Source organism: Hylaeus anthracinus, unplaced genomic scaffold, assembly GCF_026225885.1.
Source record: "Hylaeus anthracinus isolate JK02 unplaced genomic scaffold, UHH_iyHylAnth1.0_haploid 0, whole genome shotgun sequence".
NCBI classification, from domain to species: domain Eukaryota; kingdom Metazoa; phylum Arthropoda; class Insecta; order Hymenoptera; family Colletidae; genus Hylaeus; species Hylaeus anthracinus.
Window position 1 is genome coordinate 23,759,352 of NW_026533254.1, and position 5,825 is coordinate 23,765,176.

The following is a 5,825-nucleotide window of genomic DNA, read 5'->3' on the forward strand; positions in this document are numbered from 1 at the left end:
GCCCATTGTATAATTTACCAGATAAGTATCGACACGTCAGTAAGAGATAACCTCTTCAAATATACTTATTACCGAAGACGTTTCAATTTATTCGCTTTCTGTAGAGCGCTCGTCCCATCCATCCGGTTCGTTCACCGCCGACCGTGGTGTCGTATAAATGCAGCAATTGTCGATTAAGTATCTAATCTAATTAGGCTAGCGATAAGAGTTGGCCGCACTGTCGTGTGCTGTCAGTGGTCCACTAGAAATGTCGCGGTCCGCTGCTTTTCGATGCTAATGCCGGAAGTACCCGTATAACAGAGTTCACGAGCGGAAACGCAGTCGGGGATGAAGCAAACTGCTGCACTCTCTATAGGACGGACTTGTTGGTTCCATCAGGCGCCGAGTGGCGCTAGTAGTACGCGAGATCTAAACCCATTGCAGACCACGATTTCCTAAATACTAATATTTTTGTGTCGTTTTATTCTTTGCAAAATGTTCAAAGAAGAAAAATTCCTAAAAATCATTATCGACAGTTTTACCCAACTATGTTTTGCGGACACTGAACTCTTTCTGCTACACCTAAAGCTTTTACTTTTCCTCGCAAATTTTAGGTTAACTTCAAAGACAGTGAAGGTGTTAACCTACCTTCGAGCACATCGATCAGCTATTGAGTCTCGATAAAAATATGTTGCAAGAGCGATAAGAAGTTTTCTGCTCATTCTAATCATTCCACTTACGTAATGGGATCCAATATGTGTCTATAACGTTTGTTTTGATAGTCTGCGTCATTGATACTAGATAGTAACTGTACAAGAAAAATTAAACGCCTCGTAAATAATGACACAGTTTTGCCTAATTATATAGCGATTTACTAGGATAATTTTATTCAACAAAAAGATTGGCTGTATTAACATCTGGACGTATAATAGATAATGCTAATCTTTATTTCCTAAGAAATTGATTATAGGATAATTCATAACCCTCTACGTTTATTTATTAATATATTCACTACATACCCGCAAGAGAAATAAAAAGGCAGGGACAAAATAATGAGATTCACTGTACCAAGAATTCCATCTCAACCGAAACATATCAACTTCATTTCCTTAAAAAATGTTTTCAAACTCCTGTCCCGCATTAATCTCGACTTCCACGTACAAATATTCAGAACTAAATTGATCACTGCGGATCATTCAGACATAAATAAAAATATGTTTCATCTTCTATAACACGTGCACTATCGTTGATATTTTACGTATTCCTGCATTTATGCACGTTCTCATAAAATTTCCCATGGCTCCGTTACACACATCCACAGTCCATCGACCAGTATGCTCGAAAACGTGCTTCCGCAATAATAAATATAAGATTTACGTTCTGAGCGGCCGCGTCTATTCAGCCGCCACTGTTGTTGTTGTCGTTGCCCCGCGCTCCTTTTTCACGCTCGTCTCGCTTCCGTGGCCGCTGCCACGCATCAGTACAATCCGCGGCAACAAATTGGAAAGGATGAAGGTTGCTCGCCAAGGAGTTCACCGTACCGTGACCTCTAACGTTCGCTACCTCCCGGCATCTAGATGTCGTGCACCTTTCTCCTCGAAAGTCGAACAACGCGTTTTGGATTCTCGACGCGTTCGCCATTTATTCCAGGATCGCACGGAACACCGAAACGTGCATTCCTTAGATCCGTGGACGGCTCCGAGAATTCGACGCGAAAACGTCGATTCGTCTGCGAAGATGATAGAAACAATTGCTACATTGTCTACGCGGACTTTGTCCACGGCACAGACTCGTATTTATGAAACTAACCGTGAGAATGGTTCTTTCAGCGCGAAATTGTTGCCATTAAAGACGCGATAGCCAGCCACGAAGGCTTCCTCGAGGACGTGGTGAGCTATCTGCAGATAACTGTTGCAACCATTAAAATTGCTAGCTTGTACTACGATTCGACACCAATTTCGCGATGTATATTGTGTTTTGGACTTGTACTATGCCTGGGAGACAAGATGGCGGATAGGCAACTGGGGAGCCACGGGATCGCTCTGTAATCCCTCCAAAGTTTCCACTCGTACTCCATTGTTTCGTATTATTTCGCTTCATGAAATAATAGAATAAAAAAGAATAAAATGTAGGTAGAACAGTATTTTTCTTTTAATTTGAGTGGGAAATATCGCGATGTATATTGTGTTTTGGACTTGTACTATGCCTGGGAGATAAGATGGCGGATGGACATCTGGGGAGCCACGGGATCGCTCTGTAATCCTTTCGACTTTTACTTTCACTCGGTGCTCCATTATTTTCGTATTATTTCACCTCATGAAATAATAAAGAATAAAATTGAGATTGAAGAGTATTTTTCTCATAATTTGCGTAGATAATATCATGATATATACCACGTTTTAGACTTGTACAATTCGTGTGAGACAAGATGGCAGATGGGCAACTGGGGAGCCATGGAATCGCTCTGTAATCTCCCCGACTTTAACTTCACTCGGTACTCCATCATTTTGGGTTGGAGAGTAATTTTTTTTTTAAATTGCGTGGGCGTTGCTTAAATCGTGTAGCTCGTTTCCGATGGAGGCATTTTCCTCTGTCATTGACTTTTATCAGCCACTGTGCGAGCACTATCGGAGGAAGCAGATAAAGCAATCCAACATTGCTCATAGGCAATCTTGCATTGAACGAGTTACGAGGGGTTGTTCCAGTTTTCGCAGCTCCTCGCGTATTACATAATATTCACAATTATCTTTATGCGACGAACACGTAACAACATTCGTTCCAAGTAAATTCATTCCTCGAATAAAGACAATATAAAAATCTGAAATGTGAAAAAATGAAATAAAAATTGATTTATCTGACGAATAAATATAGATACCTGGTTTTTCTTGGAGTTCGAAATAACTCGGGTTATATTTATTCGGCCACGTAACAGATAACGATTTTCAATCTCTTGTTCGACACGTGTAATTTTTATTCAGATAAAGATTCACGCAGTGGAACGTGAAATTAAAGCAGAAGGTAAAAAACCTTGTAGACGTTTACGGAGTGAAACGAAATGTTGGCCTGCGGAATGATAAATTCAACTTTCTCGCTTTTCACTTGACGCGAAATTGCCATGGTAAAACTAACCGTGCAACGTTAATTTTCCCAACGAGACGTATACAAAGGAACACGCGAGCTCCATGTATGTATTATTACATTTTCCTAGAATACTTTTCGGCGTCGTTAAAATTCAATTCAACATTTTTCGCCTTCGATTCTTTTCTAATTATACAGCGAACTCTTCTCTAACGTACTGAAAGCAGTCTCCCGCTGGAAAAGACCTAAGTTACATCATACGCCGAATCCGCTAGTGACTACAGTATCAAGGAATTCAACGAACGATATTTCTAGACTGTTCTAACGTCGAACGGAGCCACTGCGCCGCGATAGATAATAGTTCCTGTAATTGAAGATACAAGTGATACATTATCGCATTTCACAGAGAGGGGAGCGTTACAAATTTATAAACAATTTCCCACCTGTCAAGGACAAATTTCCACTGCAAATCGTTCTACGATACTACGTCCAACGTTTCCAGTCATTCCAGACCATTGATTTACGACCTATTGCCCTCCAGTTGTATCGATCCGCGAAACAAATTCGCTCCAATCGCGAATCCAACCTTAGAGCCACTTGCCTGGCGTCGTTTAGGCCATGTGGGAGTAACAGAAACCATGTGTCGTCGCGCGAATAGTCGAGAAAGATGAAAATTCAGCGGGAACCCTCCAGTCGTCTCGGTTCGGTGTCCAGTCGTATTGGTCCGCGAACAAGTATTCGTCCCACTCGTAAATCGTTAAATACCGAGTGCTTTATATTCGCGTAGGCAACCTTTGGAGATATTTTCAGACGTTTACGACACGCGTTACGTACGGTGGCCCATTTTTTTTCCACAAGAAGAGGGGGGGGGGCGTATTTATCGGACGCGTAAAAACGTACGTGAGCAATGAACGCTGCAGGTACACGATTGCGATAAAGCAAACAGTCCGACACGAAATTAAGTGCCGGCGTACGTATGCACGCATGCCTGCCGATAACAGCTTATCTACGATGACTTCCATCAGGCAGCTCGGTTTGCCAGTTTTCTATTCGATTAACCCTCGTTCCACGACTTTCACGCCCCCCGTAGACCGTCGATACGGGGATTAATATTATTCTTTACTTTCTTTTTAACGCGTAGTCTCCACTTGTCAGACATTCCAAATAAATGGTTTTCTTTCAATGCTTCATTTTTTAACACTATCGAGGTTTTTCGCTATTTTTCAAACGACTATATTTTCACCTTGTTTTTTTTTTTGGCTAATCGTGCAAACACTCGTCGAAGTAATCGATGCGTCTCAGTTCTGTCGCGAGGAACGTGAAAAATGAAGTCTCTTTAAAAATAGAAGATCCTTTTCCTTGCTAGGAGCAATTAAGCACTTTAGCGAACGATTCTAGATGTTGGTCGAACAGTGTCCGTGGGAGCGGAAGTTGACAGCACACGATCGCGTTAATCCATTCACCGAGGAACCGATTTACAAAACCGTGTCTCGTATTTCCGTTTCTCGTTTCTGCTATAATTGGCACAAGTTATGACATACCTTTGAATTAATTTTGTCAACCAAATAGATAAATTCAGGCCCCGATTATGCTATAATAGCGCGACTACACTATAGTTGTACCGTAGTAGCATTGCTATGCTAGGCATGACAGTAACAAGGAAATAGTATAAGTACACTTAAGATGGCGGCGCACGCACATGCACACGAAGCAGCGCTCTTATAGTAATTTATGTTTACGATAAAAATAATAGTAGACAAACAATCATAAAAGCTAGGTACTATATAACTCATCTAGCTAATAATAGTCTGACTTCGATAAAAGTCGTAGTAGTATCCATTTATTCCGAAACAACTGTATACGAAATGAAGCGTATTATAAAGTTTTGAGAAACGGAACGGTGTGTAGGAGCGAAGATAAGTATACAAGCGATATTCTATGTGTGCTGTTATCAGCTTGACCTCAAAATAATCCAGCATAACGAGTAAAACGACGCGATAATGCAATAAAATAAATAGATTCAATTTAGGCGTCTTTCGCGAGTGTGTCTTTCGAGTAGAGTGCCAAGTTGCCGCTAAGAAGTTGATCGGCTTAAGGGGCATCTTCGCGAAAACATTTGTATTTTACTTTGAAGAGCGTCGATGTAATCCTTCGGTTAGAACCAATTACCTGTTGAATCGGCTCGAACTTGCGACGGGGGAAATGTTGTCCGCCGCGTTAGCTACGGGGTCCCAGGAGAGGAAATCACGGTGTAAATAATTCCCAAAGGTACGTGAGAACTCGACTGAATTCCAGACAGCCAGCAAGTAAAACGAGCCGACGATGACTCGGGGTTCGAGCAGGGCCATCAACCTGTTCCATTCCACACGACGATTTTTGGGCAACTACCTGCCTTTCGTAACGTCACAGCGGCGAAGGGGAGGGGGGAAAATAAAATTGTCCGAATCGTAGGAGTTTCGGAATTTAGGAGCTTAGATTTTGGAAACTTTGGAGTTGGAAGCCTTGGAGTCGGAAGCTTTGGAGTTGGAAGCATAGAAATTCAAAGCTTTAGAGCTGGAAGCATAGCAAGTCAAAGCTTTAGAGGTGGAAGCATAGAAATTCAAAGCTTTAGAGTTGAAAACTTTGAAGGTGGAAGCTTTGGAGTTGGAAGCTTTGGATTTGGAGGCTTAGGAGTTGGAAGCTTTGTAGTTGAAATCTTTGGAGTTGGAAGTTTTGAAGTTGAAATCTTTGGAGTTGGAAGCATAGAAATTCAAAGCTTTAGAGCTGGA

At 41.6% G+C, this 5,825-nt stretch overlaps 1 long non-coding RNA gene across 3 annotated transcripts; it reads right to left on the bottom strand.

The window, feature by feature from the left end:
- Positions 1 to 594: 594 nt before the first annotated feature.
- On the bottom strand, positions 595 to 5,020 carry LOC128893493 (uncharacterized). 3 transcript variants are annotated; one of them, XR_008461350.1, is made up of 5 exons: positions 3,501 to 5,020; positions 3,109 to 3,421; positions 2,855 to 3,042; positions 2,373 to 2,797; positions 595 to 2,292 (listed from the first exon to the last, which is right to left on the bottom strand). It is a non-coding gene; the product is annotated as an uncharacterized LOC128893493 (long non-coding RNA). The 3 variants fall into 3 exon arrangements; XR_008461349.1 differs by having other exon boundaries at positions 595 to 1,708; positions 1,789 to 2,292; positions 2,855 to 3,421; XR_008461348.1 differs by having other exon boundaries at positions 2,855 to 3,421.
- Positions 5,021 to 5,825: the final 805 nt, after the last annotated feature.